This window comes from Hirundo rustica, chromosome 10 (genome assembly GCF_015227805.2).
Source record: "Hirundo rustica isolate bHirRus1 chromosome 10, bHirRus1.pri.v3, whole genome shotgun sequence".
NCBI lineage: Eukaryota > Metazoa > Chordata > Aves > Passeriformes > Hirundinidae > Hirundo > Hirundo rustica.
The window spans coordinates 11,722,037-11,747,255 of NC_053459.1; the positions used below are offsets into that span (position 1 = coordinate 11,722,037).

Consider the following 25,219-nt stretch of genomic DNA (forward strand, 5'->3'; position numbering starts at 1 on the left):
ACTTCTCTTTGACACTTGGACACTTTATGAAAGAAAAACCAGCAGTGTTGCCTGGAAGGCTTTTCCCCAAGTGTCCTGCACTAGTCTGCTTGTCTGCCTTTGATGGCATGTACTAATGCAACAGGGGATGCATAGGGGATATACACTGTGGGGCTGCTCAACGATTAAGTGGATTTCATGCAAGCTATTTCTTCATGTCACTGCCTGCTCAAGTGCTCAGCTTAGTTTTAGGAAAAGCCAACTATTCATAGTGGCATTCAAGCACATATTCAGTACTTCACTGAGTCAGAGTTTCAGTGATCTGTTTTTTTTTTTTTTTCCCTAAATTATACCAAATTATATAAATTGCTTACACATGGCTTTGGAACATAAGTCACTTTTTTGAGATGTTAGTCTTGTAAAATAGTCTTGTAAAATAAACAAAACAAAAACCCAGAGGGAAGAAAACCCACAGTCCTTTTCTACATTTTAAACACAGGATTCTACTGCTGCCAAACCCTCTTCTTCCAATAAAAAATTCTGCAGTAAGTTCAAGTATATATATATTTCATTTTTCCCTAACTTCATTCCGGTCATTTGGAGAACTTGGAATTCACACGCCTCATCGGAAAACTTTTAAACCTTGTAGTGGAATGGCACAGGGCCGCAGGCCAGGAGACCTGAACACAGCTCCTTTGCCCCTTGTAGGCCAAGGAAATACACTTTCACATCAGGTGTTTTATCCAGGATGGAAGTGGAAGTCAAGATGACACTCTTGGGCGTTTGTCTCCTTGCAGGAGGCGCTGATGTGGCTGGGTGAGGAGCTGTGAGTTGCAGTGCAGTTGTGAGCACAGCCCCCGGTGTTGCACTGGGAGGTTTGGGGTTGAGCACACACACTGAGCAGTGTTTATTCATTTGGCAGTGTTGCCGGTCAAGGATCATCCCATCCCAATACTTGCCTCTTATGCTAAAAAATTCCTACTAAACAATTCGGCTTCTGACTTTTCCCCAGTAACCAAAATGAATACTTTAAAATCCTTATCGATATAATGAATCTCTTTCTCATATAAAGCAGGCTTTTATTAGAAAACTCTAGTCGTGTGTGTTTTTTCTTACTCAAGGCTGATGGTTCTGCAAGTACAGACAAGAGGAATGTGCTTCATTCTCCCTGGGATTCTGTGTGCTCCTTATTTCTCACCGCTCCTTCGCCTTTAGGATGGACATTGGTTTAATCAGAGCAGTCCTGCCAGTCATACTTAGTAATTTTTGGAGACATAACCTTGACTAGTAATTAACTATGCTCTGAATTTTTCACTGAATTCAGGTTCAGAACATGTTAATATGTATTCTTATCTTATATCACACACTGTTCCTATAGCCTGGTCAAATATACATGATTGTCTCTAGTGGTCTGATATTCATGGCAGAATTCTTTGAAGATTTAAGGTTAGGATCCTTGTCATCTTCTGGACTAATGGCATATTATCTGAGAAAACTGCTCAGCAGCTTATAATGTGAATGCTTTCTGTGCTTTTATCCTCAAATCCCTACGTATTGCGTAAGGTAAATATTTTTCTCCTTGTTTTTTGGGAGAACAAACAGAAGAACAGGAGCAATACCATTTGCAAAAAAAGCAGCGCCTTTCTGGCTGTCTCAAGCCAGGAAGTCATGCTTAGTCCTTGTTCCCCCTTTATTTGGTGGAGGAATTGCCTGTGCTAATTGGTGCAGTGCTGCCGAAGGAGCAGCACTAACACTGTCCTTGTTTTCTGCTCTCCATTTAGTCAGGGATTTATCAGTCTGGCAGGACCTTCTTTCCTTCTAACTGTGCAGCCTTCACAGGAGAGCGAGGGCCTTTTTATTCTTCTGTGGGAGTTTATCTCAGTTTCCAACCTATGAATAAAAACATTAGTTGGGAAAATGAAAGATTTTCTTATCGATAAGCCATGAAATTATGCTCTTCTTTGATCTTTGCTGAAAACCACCGTATACATAGATTTTGCTGTTCAAAGAAATGTAAGAATTAAGCATTAAACATCTAGAAAATAAAATAAAAGCCATGATTTTTTTTTTTTTAAAGAAATAATGGTGTCATATTATACTTTATCAGTACAATTTAGCTATGCATTATATAGAAAAGAAAACCTTTTAAGGGATTTTGTGAGGAATAGATGAAAAGTGGCATTGTTGAAAATAATCAGTAGTGATCTTTGTCACTTGTGGCCAGATCCAAAACCTGTTGAAGTCAAGGAAGCCTTGCAGTGATTTAAGCTGGCTCTCCTATCCCCCATAGAAGCATGACTGTGCTGTGTGGAGACTCTGTTTTTTTTCTCTACCATGTCAAATAGCAGGTGAATGTTTGTAAGTCAGAGCAAGAATAAAGGAGGTTCATAAACGAAGTCACATTGTCAGTTATGACTTAATGCCAGATTTTGGGTGTATTTAGCTGCCTAAGGAGCAGCTAAAAAACACACTGGGCTTTCCCAGATCATGCAAATCTTTCCTGTGTGATCCAACGGGCAGCGGATCTGTGCATTGAATGCTAGGGGTGCATTCAAAACCAGGCTCCTACCGAAACGCCGATTTGATTTTAACAAGGATATTTAGGCCTTAAAATCACTGAGGTGCCATTGCAAATGTTACCAAGGAAAGCAGCTTCTCATACTAGAATATTTTTAGATTATCAGTTGCTGCAATATGCAAATTTCAGTCAGACCAGGACCCTGTCTCAGTTATGAGTGGTTAGCAATCATTCTGGAAAATATGAATGTAAAGTAATACGACTTATAAATCATACCAAGCAGAAATTGTTTCTTCTATTTTGTTAAATATAATTATTATCCCAAATGAATTATGCTTTAAGAAAAAGATTAAATATTTTAAATGGTCTTGGAAAAAGACTGCAAAAAATATTAAGGAGAAAGATGCTAGTGCCATGAGAAAATAGAAAACTTGATACTTGAAGCAGAGTAAATTGTTTTTCCTCACCATACTTTTGACTCATGATACTGATGGTAATGGAAATGTATCTAAAAAGTGCAACTTGGTAGTTATGTAAGTTCAAATTTTAACTTGTCTTGGAAATGTCCTGGGAAAAGTCTGAATCACAAAATTCTAAATTAAGAAGCAAACAAAAAGATAATATTTCTGGAGTGGTATTTGAAGGTTTTCAGAAATGCTTCGTTAGCCAAGAGCTGAAAATTTGGAATCTGTGTAGTCAGAGTGGGTAATACAATGCTACCATTTGTGGGAACTCAATTTGTGTGTTATCAGATATTCCCAAAAGGCTCCTGGCTATAAAGTTTAAAGTTTAATAGAGAGTCAATGAAAAAACCAATTTCATATTTAAAACTGTGGAATAAGGAGAAAAAGTTTTCAAATGCCCAAGAAAAATGTTGGTCCCTTTTCAGAGTAATTTTCAGGCATATTCTAAGACTTTTGGATGCTGTCTTAAACCCATAATTTGAGATGCAGTCTAATTATCTTTCATTGTGGACCTATGCCACAAGAAGATCTTTGCTTCCAGGCAGTGTGTGGAATTTACTAGTCAAAATTAATGACTCAGAGAATATTGAAGACTCTGTAGATATAAAATATTCTGTACATCAGGACCACTATTATTAGTAAGCAAAGGTATGTATTTAAGCTTTCTGAAACAACTCTATTCTCAAGAGAAACTGCTTTACAACAGAAGCCTCACTCCAGTATCTGGATTTAGTTGTGTGTATTTAGTAATTTAGCATAATTAACACAATGTAGCTTACAAAGTTGATGCACTAATAAATTGTCAGGCCTATGGTGAAGGTGTGAAGGTACACACTCATCATATTACTCTCAGATATCATTGGAAGTACATTAGTTCACTGAAAAAGCTGATCAGTGAAGCAGAGGCTCTCTTGCCACTATCTCAAATATATAATCTGAAAAGGAGCCAGCACTAGGGAAGCACTGCAACCCCCAGCTGCCCACAAAGTGGCAGCTTGTCTGCTTGAAGGGCTGGTTAAAAGGTCGAGTTCTGTACAGAGTCCTGATATGCTACCTGGTAGCATTCCTCAGCAAGAACTGTGTCTAAGCACAGCAGAGTGACTGGGAAAGTGAGTACAAATTATTGCTGCTAGAGAATACTTGTCTTTTGAGCTCAGAGGTAAGGAATTGGACTAATTTATGCTCATTTCTCTTTTATCTGTGTGTGGTGTGGTTTTTTTTTTTCCTTTGATGAAAGGAAAATGAAAGAAGACTGCGTTCAGTAAATGTGGAACAAAATAAGCAGCGACTGTTCGACTGTAAAACTCAATCAACTCTGGTCTTACACTGACTGTGTGTACAAGATAGTTTATTGTTGACAGTAGAAACAACTGTCTGGTCAAGTTCATTAAAAATAGATTTAAAGCCTCACATAAACCTTCTGTTTCTCCCGTGCAGAATCTTAAATTAATCTTGAAGCATCCTGCTGAAATTTGGGTCATTTATTTCTTAGCAGCTGAATAGCCATTGACTGGTGGCTGGGAAGATCTATGATGAACAGAAAATGTCTTTGGTTAAGAACTGGCTGAAAGATTACAGGGTATGGGGAAACACAAACATTCAAGTCTTTATTAACATGAAGGGAAACAGTTCAGAGTGCCCAGAGATAGCTGTGGAGGTTGCCAGAGCCTCATGTAGGTACCAGTAACCTCTGTGGGATTTTCTGCTTGAGAAATGGCAAAGTGGTGCAAAGTTACCCATAGTTTCAGAGCATTTCGCCTGTGAAAATGGAAAGGTTTTACTCACACAGAATCTAAACACCAAATCTGTAATTTAATCTGATATGTATCCAATTTTCGTCCATAATTAAGCTGTGGAAATGTCTTTAGCCTTTCTATATCCGTTATCCATGAGGAAACTGAGGAGGGCAAATCTGACTATGGAGATGGACTTGCCATTAAAGCATGGTGATCTCCACTGTCACTTATTCAAGGCAGGCTGGAGGATACAGCTCCTCTAATGCACCTCTTTCCTATCTAGGGCACAAGAACAAACACAGTATTTGTGCCTGCACTGCAGTTATTTTTAGGCTGTCGCAGAAATGACCTACCTAATATCCCAGACATCCTTTCCTTAAGGGTGGGGTAGTACTGGATGTCTCTGAAATAAAATAATCATGTGTATTATCTAATTCTGCAGGCAGATGAAGGGAGTAAATTTGTACCTTCCAAAATGTCCTTTTCTATGTAAATTGGACTATGCTGACTGAACCACTAAAAGCTAAAATGTTATTGCTTAGCTCTGTGGAGTAACATCACAAAAATGCTTTAGAACAGCAAGTGAAATACTCAGTTAAGATTTTTAGAAAAAATGCTTACTTCAAATATAATGTACTTAGAGACTTAGCTAAACTTTGCTTTTTCACTGTAAAAAAGGCTCTAAAATCTTTAATAACTTCAAAGTTGAGGGCTTCAGTTTTACAGTAGCAAAGTGCTGACTGAGCCTTTCCTCAGAATGAGTTCAAAAACATGAGCACAACTTTCTTTGATCAGAGACATCTCCTTAATTATATTGTGGTTGTAGCGATGCCTGCATTGCCTTGATAACTGCAATTGGTAAGTTTTACCCTTCTGTTCCTCCATCACGCTATACAAAATAATCACTCTCCATGTAAAACTCGTGGGGTAATGAATTATCTCCTTCATTGCACGCCTCTGATTTCTGATTAGAAGATCAAGGTTTTTCAGTATACTGTTGGAAAGCCTTCAGTACTACACATTCTAGCAGAAAACAGGAAAGGAAAACAGCCCTTCCAAGGCAGTGTATACCTGGGTCAACCACTTCAGATTTCAGAAACCTGTAAACTAGAGAAGGTATTGTTGTTTTATTTAATAACTAACAACTGTGCTCAAGTCTAGCAGGGCATGGCCATATTCACCAACAAAGGGTTACATTGGCATGAGAAGGGAGAAACTGATCCCTGCTGAGAAAAAGAACAGAAGAGTGCTATTATGTAATTTAATGCCCTTGCTGGGACTAAATACCTGCCAGGGCTGGCTTGCTTGCTTCTATAATCCTTAAAACCCCCACAAAATACTCCATCTTTTATGACTGTGAGTTGGGTAAGAGAGATGCTGATGAACTATTGATCTCTTCAGCAGATCACTTGCTCTCAGGTGAGACTGAGCACAGTGAAAGCCTTTAGGCAAACCAGACAGGACCCAAATCCTGCCAGCTGTGCCAGATGAGAAAGGATGTGAAGCATCACAGATCCTTACATAAATAACAGAGGTCCAAAAGCTTGCATCTGTTAGCACATGTCTGTCTGGGATGTGACCACTTCTGAGACAATGGCCTGGGGTGTCCATAGGGACCTTGGCAGCACCTTCCCTGTCCTGGTACTGTGTTTGTACCTATCCTGTCTCTACACCATTTCCTGTTTATTTTCATGCCTTCCCTTCTAAATTGTGGTTGTTTTTTTTTTTTTTTCCTTTGGTCATTCTTACTAAACTTTTTTCTTTTTTTCTCCCTGTCACTGTCAAATCTTTCTAACTTCTTGTCTTTCCAAATTGTCCCAGCTTTTTTTTTCTGCTGAATTGCACAGCTCACTCTTGTCTTTGGAGCCAAAACTACAAAAGCATGGGAGGAGTTTCTCTTGTTTCTCAAGTGTGGTGTTAAATTAACCATGGCAATTGTGCAATTGCAGAAAAAACCCTTTCTTTAATTCAGGCCAGAAATTGCATATTCAAAGCATTGCACTGTCAGGCTGTACCAAAAATCTCAACTGTTCATGTGGGAACTGGAATTTTGGAAGCTTGTATTTTAAACAAATTTGGGAGGATTTTCTCACTGTGACACTGCAGTGATGCATTCCTTCTGCCACATTTCAATTTCTTACTCTCTAGCTTGAAGGTATCAAAAAAAATTTTTTTTTTGAATTGTAGCTAATTATTCACTTGCAACTTTCTTGAAATTGGCTCATTTGTTTGAGCTGACGCTTTCCAAAATCTTTCAGCTTGAGGCAAGCACCCAGCAGCACAGGAAATTCCTCAGAATGGTCAACACTGGCAAAGTTATAAACAACTAAAAATAGGTCTTATCATGGGAGGCTTTGAATGTGCTGACTGTAAGAGGTACTGTCAGCTCCACATGTAAGAGACAGAACAGAGATCCTGGCTTTCTTTAGAGGTACTTTGGCAAAGACCTGCTCATCTCCTGAGGCAGTTCACATACACTGTTTCTGGGCATGTTTCCAAACAGAAAGTGGACTAAATGCTGCTCCACAAGCCAGAACAGGATTGAAAAACTGGCTCTGTAGGCCCTTTCTCTCAGAGCAATAAGCAAAAATGTTAGGGTGAGACTGTGGTTTGTATCCTTCTTACAGATCCCAGAGATTACTGTCTCCAGCTGGTCATCACCACCTCCTTTGGCATTCATAGTCTTTGTTGATTTGCCAGTTGCAGTAAAAGTGCTTAGTTAGATCAGAGGGCTCACTCTCATATCAAATATTGAAGGCAAAAAAAAAAAAAAATCAATAAAAAAATCTAAAAAAGTTTGGTTTTTTTCTGGAAGGACAATGGCAGAGTTACTACATTGTGGTGCAAGAGGCCAGCTTATTACTAGTTTGCTTTAAAGAATTTATTCTTATAGAAATGTTAGTGTTACTCAGTTAATCTTCATGTGCCAATAGATCAAGCACTGGGGTGTTCTTAACATCAGCTCTGCTGCACGAGATCAATATGAGCCAATGGTTTTCTGATTAGCTCTATATTGATTGACCTTAATCTAAGAGTCATGTTCCTTCACAGTAACAGTAATCCCTCAGGAATGCCATGACTTCCTTGATGACAGATGACATAATAATCTTCACTACATTCTTTTCATTGTTCATTTTGAGCTGTTTCTCCATGCAAGTCATGCCCTATCCTGATTGCTTTATTTTGGATTTGGTACCATCATTGTTAAAATAGTTAATTGATTTGTAAAACTTCTTATGTAGATACCTGTAGTTATTACTTTTGTGGTATGAAAAATTGTCAGTTTTTATATATTCATTATCTCAGTAAATGTAGTTTCTAGAAAGAGAATGTGGTGTGCCAGGATAAGAGTATACTTTTGCCTTCTAGAGGTAGGTCTCTTGACAAAAAAACCAAAACAAAACAAAAAACCCAAAACAACAACAAAACAAAAAAAACCCACTCCAGCCAAAATCAGACCTGTATTCTAGATCTGTAAAAGTGTCAATGACTCAAAGAAACTTTTTCTTTTGTCATGGAATTTTATCAGCTGTCCTCTTCTTATGAATAAGAGATTTTCAACGATGTTCCCTGTTAGCTCTGTAAACCACACCTAAATCTGAAAGCCAGGGTGGATACTTCCCTCTCCAACTCCTCTGCTGTTTGCAAGAGCACCACAGGCTCAGTGAGGCCATCATTAAAATATTTTTTGCCCCCATTTATTTCTTTCTTAAGAGACAACTCTGAATAAACTTGTCCAAACCTATTAGCTTTCAGCAGGCTCTGCAGAGGTGTAACTGAGGACAGCCTGGCCTGCAGCAGTTTATGCTCCGCAGGTGACAGCACATGACAACACACATAACCAACACATGACCTGAGCATCTCTGTCTTTTACCGTGCCTTTTGAGTCTCGCAAAACGAAACACTTACTACTGCTTCAGTACAATTGCATTGTTTTAACACAAGCGGAATAAATACTAATTCGCTGTAACCAAAAAAAAATTCTCTTCCTCTTCTAGATCAACTTCCTGAAAGAAGAAAATTGCTATGTACCAACTTTGGTGCTTTGGCTAGTGCAGCTTTAAATTCTCCAAGCAACAGGAGATCCATTGTTGCTTTTTAAAGACTATTTCATTTTATTAACTTCTTTTAGGGGAAATTTGCATCTTCCCTATTTTTTTAACTTTACCTTAGCAAAACCTGTTCTTGTCACAGGCAGTAATGAGCTAAAGAAACTTCATTCTCTGTTCTCAGTTCCAATTACTGTTAAAGCACAGCAGTTTGGTGTTCCTGGGTGCTCACAGGAATCAGACATCCTTAAGAAATATGGAACACCTACGAAACGTGTTTGTGTTTTATTCTCTGTAACCCCATTTAACTGGCTGTTGAGCCAAGACTGGCTTAGCAGCTTTTGGGACTTTGTAATCAGATAGCTTGGGACATTTTGGTTACTCCAAGTGATGTAATTATACTGTAGAAAACTGAATTCATACGTGGGCAATAAAAACAGTTTCAAATACAGTGACTATTAGAGAGCTGCAGTTTTTGATGAGAGAGGAAGATGGTGGTAATTTGTGCTTGCAGAATCAGCTGTGCTGGAGAAGGGGTTAACACCTTTGTGACTGTGGCAGCTGTGTAGCTGATTCCTGTTAGCTCTTTTGTTGTTGTTGTCATCAAGTCAATTTAAATTGTGTCTACTTAATCGAGAAGGTCTTCTAGGTGGCTACCTAGAAGGAGCCTGTTTAGGTGTGTCCTAGTTCTACTTCTCATTTGTTAAGAACAACACATTAGACAAATCAGAATATGGGGCTACAGGTAAGACCAAGAATGACTTTTGTCTTTTGCTATTGTGAGCGGTGATTCATATATGTGCTCATTTATCCTTTTGGGGTGAAATCTCTGGAGCTATGACCAAATGGTAGAAAACTGGAAGCATGTTGGTCTGGGTCTCCCCAGGTCCCAGCTGGTGTTTGCCTGGGCCCCACTCCTGTTCATTTGAGGCTAGGGTAGGAAAGCATGTTGGACACTGGCTCCTTCTGGGTTTTACCTGGCTGAACAGTCCTGATAACATCTCAGAGATGTTGCCTAAACCCTGGCAGAGACAGCTGCTGGGGTCACCCAAGGGACTAACTGCTTTTGTCTAAGCTGTGTGTGGCTTTTGGCATTTGCTGGCCTCGGCGTGGGGAAATGTTGTGTGTGTGTTCTGCTGCTGTGGCTTTCTCGGTCTGTCTGCAGGGAGGCTGAGATGGAGCTTAACCCTAGTGCTGAGGTGAATCTTATTACTGATGTCTACGTTAATCTCTCTGACAAGTGTGCTGTACACCTCAGTGCATTTCTACTGGATCCAAATGAATTATTTTCCCTCTGTACAGTAATCTGCTTTAAATACAGCAAGTACCCACATGGCACATGAAAACATAAGCAGGAACTTATGCCAGCATGCTTCAGCTATATATTAGTGGGATAGTTCTTACCAAAAAGCTAGCTCAGCAAATAGGAAAGAAATGATCTTTTGTCCATCTCCTACTGGATCTGTCTACCATTATTCTATGTGTAATGTTGTGTAAATAATAAATCAGGAGCACGTAAATTGTATGAAGGTAGAAAGCCAGTCAATCATTTCTAATCATCTCATTATGCTTGACAATATCTTTAGAAACTGCTTCTGTTTTGATGGGGATGAAGGGAAGCTTCCTAGCCCAGTTACCAGCTTCTGTGCTTTTAGAGGTCTAATAAGGTGATACTAGGTTTGAAAGACGAATATCTAACTTTTACAAAAAAAAATTTTTTTTTTTTTTAAGGGAATGAGTAAATCTGACAATCATGGTATTTGGTTTGAGAGTGATTTGGGAACAAAGCATGTGGTAGCATTTGTTAGGCTTCACAGAAGCAGAAAATCAATTTGCCTCCTGCGAGGGTGGTTGTTATCTCTGGTGTGCACACTTACTGCCCATGTCAGCCCATCATTTCTGGGGCCTCTTGGTTAAAGATACTATCATTTTTAATGAACTTTAGTTCATTTCTTCAAATGATCTCAAAGTCAATTACTATTTAAAATACACAATAGGTGCAGCTCTGTTTTACGTTAAAGAAGATTGATCTCATTCCACCAGTTTAAGAGGCCTACCAGCAAGCATTTTTTATGGGCTGTGTAGAAAAACATGGATCAATAGATCCAAAATGCAACGTTTCTTCTGCTTTTCCTGTCTAATTCTCCTTCCCGAGATCTGATCTCAGCTGGTTACTGTCGTGCCTGTATGTTAATTGTTCAACTGGATTGATTGTATGTGGAATTATTTGTAAGTTAATTTATGAAATATAAAGAAAAATCAGGCTGTGTGAAGCTATTTTCTTCCTTGGTATTGCTGGGATTGTGTACGATTGTGTGAGACAGAGGTCAGAGTCCATAGTGCCATATGAGTATAGAACTTTTAATCTTAAAAGAAAAAAAACAAATTCAGAATGACAATTTAACTGAAATATTTTTTATTATTAACTCAAAAAAAGAAGATAACTATGTTTTGCCTTGTCTATTGATCTTACAGTATATTTTATGATTTCCTATTAATCCACCTTCTCTTCAAAACTATGCCTACTGAAGCTTACTCCCATGAGATGTGTTATTGGAGAATGCAGTACTCCACTTTTTGGGGGTTTCAGTTTGTTTTGTACCACGTACCAAGTTTCTGGTTAATTTCAAGTAACACAGAAATAAAGGAGAAAATAAGGAAATGCCCCTCCTGCATACCAAACTAACTTAAAGTATGACATAGTAAATCTGTATTAAGTACTTTGATGATTGACCCTCTTTATAACCTGTGACAGCTTAATCTCACAAGCTATTTGTGCAATGACTTTACTAGTTTCTAGTTTGGCAAAATACCCTGAAGACACATAACTAAAAATTTGCAGTAAGGGCTGAGTCAGCAGCTGTCTAGCTTGAAAAGAAGAGTGAACAGTTCAGCATATTTTCATCAACATAAACAAACTTTGAAGAAACCTCATGATCATCTCAGGATTATTGATTTGTTCAAATCAATTAGCCCTTTTTGCCTTGCTTTTTCCTCTGTCGCACCTCTTAGCACAGAAGTGTTGTGGAGTCAGGCACCAAGTGCCAGCTCCCTGTCTGTGCTGCACTGGTATAATAGCTCTGTGCCAGCAAGGGATGCTCCTTGACATCATTCCAATATAAAAAAAGTACTGGCAGTGGGATTCTGGAGATGGCTGATGCGTTTTCCAATACTGATTTTGACTTCTCAGAATTTGATAGCTCATTGGATGAGTGGGAAAAAAGAATATTGTAGTAAATTGTTAGTTAAACGTATGCTTGTGTAAAAGCTTTTGGTTCATGCGTTTGATCATCGTCATGCGTTCATCCATTTGATCATCAGTCTCCTCTAGGAACAACTGCTTTCAAAGCAAGGTGGCTGTTTATAGAGCTTGGTCTGTCTGCAGCTTTTGGGCCTGTCCCTAAAGGGTACCATTGGTTTTCTCTATACCAGCACATGAATTGTGCTGTGATCAGCCCTGAGTGTTCTGGCTGTTAAAGCCCTGCTTTTCACACCCTTCTGTCTGTGGGTTGTTTGTTTGTTTGTTTGTTTTGTTGTGGCCCTGGGCTGTGGTGGTGCCGTGTTCCCCTTGCCCCAGAAGAGTCCTGCTCTGGGCACACGGGGACAGTGTGGTGAGAGCATCACCCGAGAGCACAGAGAACCAAACCCGGCGGTCCAAGGGGTGGCATGGCTGGGACGGGACAGGAGAAGGAGCATGAGAGTCCTGCTGTCGCTTGGCAGCCCTTCCGCGCTTGTCTGGTGTGGAGAGCGGTGTGCCCCGGGGAGCGGCCGGGCTCGGCCCTCCCCTGTGGGGCCGTGGAGAGCGCTGTTGCCGTGGAAACTGTCTGCGCGTTCCACGGTGCCTGTGACATTTGTGAGGGTGACCAGGGTGTGCTCTGGCGGCACAGCTCCCGGGGGACAAGCGATGGGGGTCCTCCTGGTCACTGCTGTGACAGCCAGGGCCGAGGAGGGCGGCGCTGAGCTCCTCTGAGAGCGCTGGTGGTGGAGGTTTGTCCTGGCTCCCCTCTGGAGCTCTCCTTTGCGTTGTGCCTTAGGTTCATTCCTAAGGGCACAGCAGACACGCTGCAGGTGACAGCCGCCCTGAAATCCAGAACCTCTCTGCGCTGGCACACGCTCCAGCCATGGGAGTCCTGGGGCGAGGCACAAACCACCCAAGTACCTCAAGGGGGTGGATGTTCTTTTAAACTAAAAAACTTCCAATTTTTAATTTTTTTGTCTACAAATTTTCTAAAAAAAAAGAGTCATCCCAAAAGCGCACAGTGAAAGCGGTTCACAAGTATATGGTGAAGTGGTGCTTCAGTTTAAGCTCGTGAATGCTTCATCATCACTGTACACAGCACAGAGCTCAGCTGCCTAAGCAGCTGTCAGAAAACAAAAGTACTCTGGAGAGTAATATACTCTTCAGGCATCGTTTCAGATTATATAGATAATTTGAGCTTAACCCTTCAATGCTTTAATAAGATTTAGATTTTTACATACTATTACAACACAAATGACCCTTTTAGAGTGATGCCAAAGGCAAGATGACTTTTATTATTAGTTTCAAGTAACAGCAGTAGTTTTTGATATTGCATCAATGTATTAGTATAGCTAGCTGTTTTATTCTCTGGTCGTGTATACCTGTAATATTTCTAGTCTGAGTTTTATTTGCAACCTTTTCTGTCTGTGGTATCTTGAATGAGGTTACATGAAATTACTATTTGTATCAGGTAAAACTTTGACATTTTATTTGTTTGGATGTAACTGCATGACCTAAAATATTAGGACTACTATCAAGGATAACTGGGTAGAATAAGAGATAATTATTTTCTACCTGAATGATACTGCTGGGATCACTAAAGACTCTATGAATTTAATTACTTTCTATTAACTCCATCTGCCTTATTGTCCTTCTGTTTTGATTGTGGTTGGTGGTTTGCGAACAAGATGCCTTTTGTACTTCATATCCTGAGTGTCTCGTCAGTAATCTATCTAGACTCTAGTCTTAGATTTTTGCTGCTTTTTCCTAAGGCAGTTGTGGACAGAATTTGTCCAAAGAATATTGATGAAGCAACAAAACTCTGTCCTTTGATTGAAAATGATCATAGAATTCTCAGCAGTCAAAACACACATGGTAGTCTCTTGTGGAAATCTCTAAAGCCATGCTGCCATAATCAAAGCTCTCTTTGTTATTATGGGCTGATATTGTTGCCTGTACATTTAAGAGGAATCATACTGCCTGACCATATATATGTGAATATTTCACAGCTCCAGTATCATGCCCACTAGCTAAAATTATTGCTGAACTTTAATCTTCAGTGTTTGGTTTGAGACATGGTGAGTGCTGGAAGCCTGCCACGCACCTTGATAAGCTGTTATAAAGGTTAATTACACATTATTTTACTTTCTTGAAAATCTGCTTCATTTTCTGGTCTGAAATTTCCAGCTGCTGTCACAATAGGGCATATTCCTGTACAAAATGCATTCCAGTGGGAACATTATGGGGCCAGAGTTTAATATATTAATGCCTTTTCTCTAAGGTGAAGTCAGGCAAGAAATACGTGAAAGACTTGCAATAGGTAATGTGGATCTGACAGGGAAGGCCACAAGAAGCTGAGAGACCCAGACTGGAGGTAAGGAGGGAGAGTAAGATGCCAGAATTAGGATGAACCCTTTTTAGCCTTTTTGACTTGAATTTCTACTGTGCATACCTTCAGATGCCTCACTGGGTGGCTACTGAGGTTCATGGCATTTTGAACTCTAAGTCTGAACTAAGTACAAGCATGCAACTGCAAGGTTCCCTGGCAATGCAAAGGTGCCACTTGTGCTGTTGCGTTTCTTGATGTGAAAGTTTTCTGGATCTTAAGGTGGTGTACTAAAATTTTCTCACGTTCCAATGAAGAAATATTTTTTCTGCACATCATAATGCAATTAGAGTTGGAAGAGAACTCAAAGGTTGTCTAGCTCAACCCCTGTGTGTGAGTGTTTTGTGGAAGCTGTCATGGAGGTGGGTGCAATTCACCTTCAAGGTTATACAGACTGTATGCTAGTTTTGAGACTTCTGTTAAGAGGCCAGTGCTGGTTTTCTTCATTTCAAAAAGTAACAGAGGGTAATTGTGGTAAAGAGCACAATAGTGCAGTGTACTTCAACCTGTGATTTCTAATCTGACTGGACTGCAAGTGATCACAGAGGCGTCAAAGCATTATCTGTGAAATGTTTGCCAAAACCAGAAGTGCTGACAGGATTAGCTGGAATCTGGCTCCTGGTGATTGTTAGCACTTCCTGGCAACAACAGCTACAAATTGCTAGAAATTGCCAGCAAGTAATTCTAATGCTGAAGTTACAATGCTGTGAACCAAACATTTTCTGTTTAGCCCGGTGATAAGTTACTGTGGGGTTCATGTTTCCAACACAGAATGGGTACAGCTACTTTAAGGCAAGTCAAAACAATGAGACTTGACCCTGCCTCTTCCTCTCTTCCCCTGTCCTATTTTTGAGGTTTCAGCATAAGTGTCCAGAATAGAAAATTATTTACTTGCTGATGCTAATTGTGAATGTCTTTAGTTTCCTGTTTAATTTGGAGTTATGTTGGTACTGGAATGGGCAATTGCAATTTTAAATATGCTCAGATGTTTTAAAAGAAAGTCCATGCTGTAACTCTACCACCTTTTCAAACTAATAGAATACTAGCAATAGGGGGGGAGAAAAGGAATATGTATCGTATAAAATTGCTCTAGACACTTGCGTATGACTTCAGATATTACATTTCATCTTGAGAAATAAAAACAGTGTTTCTCTGGTCAAGGTCTGTTTTACAGACAGTTCTACCTCCAGTGATTTCTAGTTGCTTTAAGGAAAAAGTAATTCATTATTTGTTCAGCACAACTGTAACACACAGAATAACACATTATTATCTCTGCACAGCTCCTTGGTACCTGAAATGCATCATGCCTGACATTCAAGAAAGTTATGAAAATGAAGAAAAGGTTGCTATTTTTATGAAGTAGATTTGTATTCGAATCACATTGTTCTTTCTCTTTGGCCTGCTGGTTACTCACCCCCTGTCATGATCCTCTTTCCCAACAACTTCTGTTTCTTTCATTTCCCCTTCTCCCAAATTCTTATTGTAGTAGCAGTGCCTCTGGCAATATTTCTGCTCTTGTCTTGCTTTGATAACGTCACAACTTCCCTGGAGCGTGGTGTTTCGATGCTGACTTGTGATCTGCTCGGTTTATCAAGGTCACTCAGCTGCCCTGTCCTCCTTGGGGAGAGGCAGCACTGCCAGGGCCTGGAAGTCTGCCACTCTCTCTGGTGGTGATTCCTGACCCAAACAGATGTGCTTTCAGACCAGTATGTTCTGTACATCTCCCACACAGATGTATCTTGCAGGCATTGTTTAAGGCTGGCTCCCAAAATCCTATAATAATCTAAGGAGGAAAGCAGATCCTATTAGAGTGCTGAATGGTTTAGTAATTGGAATTGCCCTTCTCTCCAGAACTTCTTCACAGGCCAGGAGAACCATCAATAATATGAATTTTCTTCATTTAAGCACTGTTTCCTCAATGATTTTAGGCCCACATGGACTGTTTTTGTACAGGATTAAGAGTTTCAATTTTTTAGGAACGAATTTGATTTCTGGAAGGGAGACTGAAATTCTGTTCCATTATGCCACTTTTTTTTTTTTTTTAAGGGCGTTAAATAGACAAAGGTGTATAATGTTGAGTTATAAATGCATTTACATGTGTAAACAATTTATGCTCTGTGTTTTTACGTTTTCATCCAGGAACTAGTGCTGTAACTTGATCCAAGCACTGAAACAATGCCTAATGTTAAAAATGCACGTGGCCAGTTGAGATCAGCAAGGGCTATCTGCAGCTGAAATGGTTTCCTGGATTTGGGGATGGGTGTTTAACTCCTAAGAAATAGAAATGCCTCAGTTGCCCTGATGTAATTCCATCCCTCCCACCTTTGTGGAGCCTTGCCCATCCGCAAGGGTGGGATGTGGCATTGTAATGATCTCAGTGTGCTCCTTGTGCTCCTTAGCTCTCATGGACAGAGGGAAATTTTAAAAATTGCTAAGGGGTTTTCATTGCAGCTCTTCCACTGGAAGCCAGTTATTCAGAACTGCACATACTGTTAGGAAGTTGACAAAATCATTTGGCCGCACTGATGATTAATTTATAAAGGGCTTAAAGGCATTAAACCAGTGACCTGATAAAAATCATTGGTGTCAGATAAAGGGATGCCTGCATTAACAGAACTGAGGCCTTTTAACAGCTTTTAGAGGAAAAGTATGTGTTAAAAGCATGCTAAAAATGACACTGTTCAGAGAACAGGGCAGCCAAAGTAATTTGCAAAGAAAAATAGTGTGATATTTTTGCATAGAGATTGTGATTGTTGCAAATACTAATCTAGGCCTACAGCAGCAATGAGAGATGAAAGCTAGAGAAAATAATTTCCCAATCTCTGTTTTCATAGAAAGACTGTTCATATTTCTTTTCTGTTAAGTACTTGGTAATAGGAAACTCATCTCTTCTTGCAGTTTTGGATCCTTGCATCCACCTGGAGCCTCACTTAAGCTATTCCCAGCAAAATGCTCTGTCTGAGAATTGTGCCTTTTAGTAAAGGGGCCTTATTTTGCAATTTATGCATATTTCCTAAAACTATTTGGTGTTCTAATGTGGTTGTCTTATGGCTCACATCTGTTAATGACATTTATGTAAAGAATTTATATAAAAACTCTTCACCACTCAGTCTAGATAGGAATGTAAAACTGAAATCCTTTTAATATATAAGTAGGCTTCTGTATGTTAAATTCTGCAGTTCCAAAGCCTTTTTTTGGGCAAGTGTAACCGAATGTCTTTTCCTAAACAATAGAAGAAACTCATATTTTTTGAAACATCTGCCTCAATACATCAGCATGACTTCTCAAATATTTTGGCAAGCAGTATTCCAAACTGGCTTTTTTGGGAAGGAAGGTAGTCAGCTTGCATTTATTTGCAGATTGTGTCATGGATGGTTTTGGATGGGGTCTGTCAGGGTTATTTGCTTTCAGGCAGGATTATATCATTGTGACAGTACTGCCTCACATGCTGAGGTTAATATCAGGCTTTGCAGACCTGTGCATTGCAGAAAGAACCATCTCCAGTTCCTCAGCACTGCCTATCCAGTATATTTTTCAGGGGAATTCTGTTCCTCTCCAATGGTCATATTTTGTAACTTTCTATCTTTTAAGATTGCGATTGTCTTAACAGCGCTCTTTCTAAAATAGCCTGGAATAATGTAAGTTTTAAGCAGCAATTACTACTATATTAGATACCTTGTCTGCTCTAAGGAAAGATCACACCAATTAGATTTTAATGATTATATGTAAAATTAAAACTACTAGTCTCCATATGGAAAATGCCTACTGAGATAATCAGTTATTGCAAGCAGGGAAGAAAGAACAATTCATTTTTGTGGTGGTTAAATGACCACATTGTTTGCTTGAACCTGTCTCCAATTTCTACTATTCAACAGTGTTGTAATAGCATATCAAGTCTTGGGCAACCCCTGCAATAAAAAGAGGCAATTATCGCTGTGCTGCAGTTAATGACCGACCATGCTGACAGAAACAATCGTTACAATTAATCATAGCAAGGTTGGTCTTCTGTTTGCTTTTTTTAAACCTTTCCTTCTTCAAAAGAAAAGTGCCTTTGATTTTAGGAAGGAAATAATAATCAGATTGTAAGTGAATTGTAAATGAAATAGTGCATCACCTTTACTTTCAAACATCACCGCTGGTTTGTGTTTATTAGCAGACTAAATGCATTTGCTGCTGTTCTCAAAAGGATTTTTAGCCAGTACTTAGCCAGCAAATCTAGAGTTGGTTTTCTAACACAATCTGTCTTGGGGGCACTGACACTGAAGATACATATCCAGGAGTTGTTTTCCATTTCTGGTATAGGCTTAGTCAGTTCTCTTTTCTGCCCTGCCTTCTCAGTTCCCTTTTTTTGAGCAGTCAGTTTGGTGACAAGGGTGAAGAACTCGTTTGAGCTGAAAACAGCCATTTCCTTTCTAGGAGAAAAGTTGTGTTAGTCTAAAAGTTCTACGATGAAAGGATACTTTTGCTTAAATATGCATGTATTGGAGTAGATAATTTTGCATTATCTTTCTATAGATGGGAAATGGAGACATTATGTCCAGTGACATTGCCTAGATTGAAACACAAGATAAATTTAGCTCCTTTTATATTTTTTCTCTTAATTGAGCCATCCGATCCCCCAAACACTGTGGGAGTGAGAAACAGTAACTCAAAGGAAATATTAATAGTGTGGCGTATAGAAAAATAATTACAGAATTACTTCAAATGTCAGAATTGCTGTGTTGTGTTTAGTTCACGGGATCCAAGTTAAATAGAAGAATAGCAGAATTAGAAGTTTTTGAGGAAAACATCTCTTTTCCATTGTGCTTGAATGAAACTGCATTTTCTAAGCTTTTCATTATGTACTCTGCACATAATGTGAAGAGGGTTTCTTGAAATGTAAATGGATAAAATGTAAAAGTTTATATTGGATGGGGATACTGTAGTCAGTATAGATAAAAGGATTTCTGAGACAGTTTTGCCCATGAAACATTGAAGCTGACTTTTTATGCTCATTCAAAATTTTGTTGTTGAGGCTGAGCGAAGTAGAAGCATAACCAGATGTATTAACTTATGAAAAGGGGAAAATACTTTACAATTTTACTTTTATTATGAAGGTAAAAGCTGGTGACATTTAAATTCACAAGTCCATAAAATCCCCACTGGATAAGTTTTCTCCTATACTATCCCAGTAAAAATTGTCCTGCTTACTATGTATCAGGCACCCTTATGAGACAACAACCTGACCTCTGTGTGTTGTCTCTACATGAGATTTTGTATATGTCCTTTCAGGGAACATTGCAATTGGGGTTTGGATTACAGTTTACCACAGTAATCCTTCAGAGGAACCTACTATCAAGAGGATAGTGGTCTAAGGTTTTTTTTAAAAAACGGAATATTTTCAAAGTTTGTTTGTGCTGAGCAAGCACTATTCTAGGCTAAGTTTTAGAGGGGAAAAATTGCCATGCTATGTTCACTGTGCACCATTGTTTAAACTTAGCAATTACGGAAACAGCAATCTTTTTTTTTTTTTTTTTTTTTTTTTCCTTTCTCTCTCTCTGTTTTAAAAGCACAGTCAGGCTTTGGAGAGCTGAATGATTTTTGAAAAATTCTTGCAATTTATGACAGCCACCTGCTCTCTTGGTCATAGATTAATAACACCTGACCAAGCATGAAAACACGCTGAGTCCATCTGCCTCTCCCCACGCAGGGGGCACGGCAGTGTTGTCTTATTAACTCCCCAGCACAGCATCCCGTTCAGAACCGTGTTATCAGTCCTGTGCAAGCAGCTCATTTGACAGAACGTGGGGTCTGTTCACACAGCTCCTTGGAAACAACCTTTTTGTCTGGACTTCTTTTGCCACAGTGCTGCCAAGTCCTCCGTGTGTACATTATTTGAGAAGAGCTTTATTGTTAGTCAGTATTCCCTAGAGATTCTTATTGAGCCTCTTTCAATGAACTGCAGGGATGCTGCCTGTGTTTGTTGGACCCTGTCTCATAGGACTGCCTATGGATTATATGTTCTTGCTTAGTTCTGAAAAGTGCTAAAATATCTCTTCAATTTCAAGCACAAAATGTGTTCCTAGTGAAATAAGTACTAGGATGGAATAAAAATGATCACTAAATTAAACTTATATTGTTGTTTCAAAATAAAAAAAAAAAGAAAAAAATTCCACTGAGATACTTGTAACTGGCAAAATGTATGAACAAGTGATGACTTACATCTGCACATAAGATATTTCTTGAAATAGTAATGATAATTAGTACCTTCAGGTGCCATCAGCCTGTACTGTACTTATATAATACCCAGCTGTATAATTAAGTGATCCTATTTTCAGCTTGATCTTATTTTTTTTCCATAATTATCTGTTAGAATCTTTCACTTGTGAAGCCTGACACTTGTGCTTGCAGTGCAGTTAACCCTGGCTTAAGTTGTGCCTGACAGCTTTCAGTGTTCAAAAGTTTAAGCTCCTTGGGCCAAAGGCCCCTTCCAAAGTGCCTTGTTGTCCCAGAGCAGACCTTGGCTGGGTTCTTGTGTGCTCTGGCACTCTTAAGGACTGACTGGAGCTCTGTCTTCCAAAACATCTCAAAACTGAGTAGAAAACAAGGAAACAGATGAATTATTTTTTAGGAGTTCTTATAAATAATGAAAGTCAAAGTCAGATTCTAAGGTTGAACCATAATGTTGAAAGAAGACCCCAGTTTGAAATGAAATTAATACCTGCCTGTTTTAAGAAAACTGTAACTCCTGTCCAGCGCTGTTTTTTTAACTAATGTAGGTACTGAAATTCTTTATTGGTGAAGAGAAACATGGTACTTCTTTTAAATGAAACCAGAAATTGCAGTAATTTTGGGGGATTTAGAAGGACATATGATGTTTCCTTATCTATCCAATGTAGTTTGTAGGTACTAGATGGGCTCTGAAAGGATTTATCTTCCTCACTGTGTACTTCTGCTTTTTGCATTGCTGCTCTTTAGAGCTTTTAATGCTCAGACTTGTGAACAAATGAACATCTGGACACAAGCACTGTATGTGGTTGTATCTCATGCTGACTACTTATGTCCAAAGTTTTTGCTGCTGTTCTTTAAATGCTGGGAAAGGAGGGAAAAAAAATTACTTTTTGGGAGAAAATAAAATATTTTGCTTGACTAAAAGCAATCACTTTTTTTTTTTTTTTTTGTAAAAATTCATTTCTAGAAGCAGAATTTGAAAGCACACATGTTCCGGGATGAACCTTCTGTTACGTGCCACCTCTGATCAGAAAACTTATTGTACTGTTTTTTTGGGGGGGATAGGCTTCAAATTACTAATATTATTATAGTAGCCTAACTGAAGTGACTATAGAACAGGAGAAGTTAGTAAGGAAATGGTGGTGGTGTATTCCTGTGTCTGCCCTTATTTAGATTTGCTGCACAGCTGCTTTTACAGACAGCGGAGAAAAGAGATCATTCTCTTAGAGGGAACTTCATTGGGGAAAGAAGGTGATTGAAAGGAAAATGTAGTTATAAGTAATATGAGTCTAAGCCCATGTTTAGACAAGTGCTATTGTTCAATAGAGAATGTAATATAAAAAAATAATTTTCTTCTTTCTTTCACCACATCTTAAGCAAGGCTTTTGTACTGAGAATTTCCAAAATTAAATTCTTTTGACCATGGATTTAATTTACTATAAAAAAATTAAATCAGTTTCTAATAAGGTTTGTATTATACAGTGTCACCTCTGCTTGACACAACAGTTCCTTTTCTTTCTTAACTCTGTTCTCCTCCTCCCTTTTTCCTTCCACTTTGTGGACTACTCCTTCTTTATCTAAACCAAGTGACAGCTGTATCTGACAGCAAAACACCTTCTTAGCAGTCCCTGAGGTCACGTAGGTTTCAGGTTTGCTTTTAAACTTCTTATGTTTGAATCCCTGGGTTTAGTAAAACTGTAGGTGGAAATTAGATATAGTTTTGAGCAACCTTTAGCTGTCTTGCAACACTTAAAGATTATTTCATCCCCATCACAAGCTAAAATATTCTCATTTGATATAATTGTCACTATTTGGCAGATCACAATGAAAGCTGCTTGTTCAGTCTTGAACTGCTCTCATTCTTTGCCTGTGAGGAGATATTTGCCACACCTTCTTCAAGGTGGAATGAGGTTTACAGTATCCATCTTCCTTGTTATCTCTACAAACATACACTCAATGGCCAGCTTTTGTTGTCATGATCGAACACCACGAACATTTCTTTTTATGTGCTTGTAGGATGCAGGTACTCCTATAATTCGATTCAGGGGGCCTTTGGATTTGGCTTCAACTTGAAGTATATGCTGCAAATTTGGTTTGATAGGTATATAAATCAACTTTTTTGTCCATTTTCAAATTACTCTTTACTAAAATCAAGGCTTTTAAATTAGAAAACTATACTTGAGAAAGCAGATATGCCAAAGAACGTATGAAAATGTCACGTTCTCTCTGCTTGGGGGTTTGTATTTCATAAACAGGCTCTAGCGTGTTGACATTTCAGTCTAGGATCTCACTGGCTGCCCTTGGGTGAAGCTGCAGGCTCTTGGCACATTCCCCAAACACATCGCCTGTCAGATCCATCAGACTTCAGTTGCTGGTCGATCTTCTCAGCCCGTGTTTTCATCAGAGCAAACTCACTACAGATCTTTAGCCTCTGGTCTATTTGCTGCTCTGCAGTCTTTTCTCGATGTATGGGAGCCTGTTCTGCGACTAGGTGAAGAGCTTGTATTGTTTTACTTTAAACGAATGCTTTTCCAGTTTCATTCCCTATGATTTCTTGTTGCTGACCTGCAGTCAGTTGTGCTTGGAGTACAGTTCCCTGTAGTTTCCAATGGCAAGGTTCTTCTACACAGAAACTCTGTTTTGCAGCCATCTGTGGGAAAATATCTCAGTTATGATACATATAATCTGGGATTTGTTTTCCCTCACTACCTGTGGCCTTTTCAAGAATGTTCCTGCTTGTGTAACCAGAACTTAGCCATCAATGTGTCACTGTTTACCTCTTGTGCTCCTACATGCAACGCGTTAAGTGACACAAAAACAGATGTGCAGAATAATAAGGGGGTTTATCACTTAGAGTTTGGTGTAAAGAATGCTTTAATTATTCTAGCTGGTGTGGAATTACTGCAAAAATTAAATGTTTTAAAAAATGAAAGACATATGCTTAGTTTAGAAAGTATATGGTAATGAATTAATGCTTGAATACAGTATAATTTAATCTCTGCCTCAGGGTCACAATATGGTATTCCTAATAAAACTGATTCTGAGCTGCCTTTGGGGCAGCTCTAGAATGGAGTACTATTCACTGTAAGGAAGAACTGTAAAACATTTCCCCAAAACAGTAAACGTAAGCTAGAATTGCACGGGTATTAATCTGACACGCAGTTACATTTTCTCAGGGATGTCCATCTTGCAGTTTCTAGATGGAGGAAAAGTTCAGCAAAGCACTCAGACTGCCTGCCACTTTCTGAATGATTGCCAATAATTATGTCCCTCTTTTGAAGTGATCTACAAGTAATTTAAACTGATGAGAATGTGAGATGTGCCAAATGATTTGGCAAAATATCAGATACCTCTGAACATGGTGGCTCCTGCTGACCTGCTATATCAAATGACACAATGTGGTGTGACTGACACTGCATAACATTAAGCAGCATGTAGGAAATTGGAAAATGGGGTGTTTTCAAGGCCAAGGTACTGAGGCAAAATGCATTTTTGATGGATGACTACTTTAAAAAACTTGCTGTTTGTGAAATGTCATTTTGGCCTTTTGCTGTATTGGAGAATGGATTCTGTGTTTGGATATTTACCTTGGCTCTGATCAGCTAAAAGATGCTGTTGAAAATACTGGTAAATTACTGGGTAAGCAGTTGAATCTATGTAAGGTCTGTTTTCTTAATAGAGAGGGAGAAGGAAGTGAAACTTCTATAATGAATCAAAAGCTTAAACAAAAACATCATACATTAGCTGTTGTCCAATACTGGGATGTTCTCTCTTGGATTCAGAGTTTTGAGTTTAAATTTGAAGAATAATGAGATTTAAATATCTTCTGTTATTTATTAATATTTGCCCCCTGCACTGACCTCCCTGTCATGAGCCCAACTGTTCTCAGAGCAAGGGGACACAAGGGGTCAGTCAGGATGTGCTGGCTCGGCAGTGAAGAGCATTTACCAGTTTTTCAGAGGCAAAGGCTCGCCTGTGAATAGGGGCTGATGGAGATGATTTGCCAGCTTGCCAAAATGTCCTAAGAAATGCTTAATTGCCTCTGTAAAAGGTCTCTAAAATTTTTTTGTAGTTTCATTCTTGTGGGTAGAATAAAGGAAAGGGACAAGTAGAAGCTGCTTAGCTAATAGGATCTTACAGACTTGGGGTCAGATTAAGAGCCTGCAGAAGTGAATGGAAATTTTGGACCTAATGCTTATGAAGGCAGCTTAAAATTAAGACTAGCAGCCTTTTCATACAAGGAGCTAAAATGATTGAGTGCAGTATTCATATGTAACAGCTAATTGAATTTTTGTCTCTAATAACTTTGATTTTTCAGTAGTGCAAAGAAATAATTTTTTTTCCCATAATTTTTGGGTTTGTTGGAGCAAAAGACTGAGCAAGTTGCAAGTACTTCAGGAAAAATTCAGGAAGCACTAGTTCAGAAACAGTCCCAAGTGTCTTTTCTACTTGTTTAGGGCTGTAGTGATTTACATGCCAGTGATATTTAACTTCTGTGCAGTTTCAGCTGCCCTTCTTGAGAAGCAAGACTGGAGCCAAACCTCTCTCCAGTGCTCCCCAGGCTCTTTCAGTACTTTCATAGGTATCCCGCTGAATTTTGTGTGTTATAACTTGAGGTCTGAGTACAGCACCAAATGAA

General features: G+C 39.0%; 1 long non-coding RNA gene across 1 annotated transcript in view; it reads left to right on the plus strand.

Annotated features, from left to right (window-relative positions):
* Positions 1 to 9,386: 9,386 nt before the first annotated feature.
* The window catches only part of LOC120757466 (uncharacterized), a 58,900-nt gene continuing 43,067 nt past the window's right edge, over positions 9,387 to 25,219 (plus strand). Inside the window, exon 1 of the long non-coding RNA XR_005702516.2 lies at positions 9,387 to 9,491. This is a non-coding gene — a long non-coding RNA (uncharacterized LOC120757466). The remainder of the gene's footprint in view (positions 9,492 to 25,219) is intronic.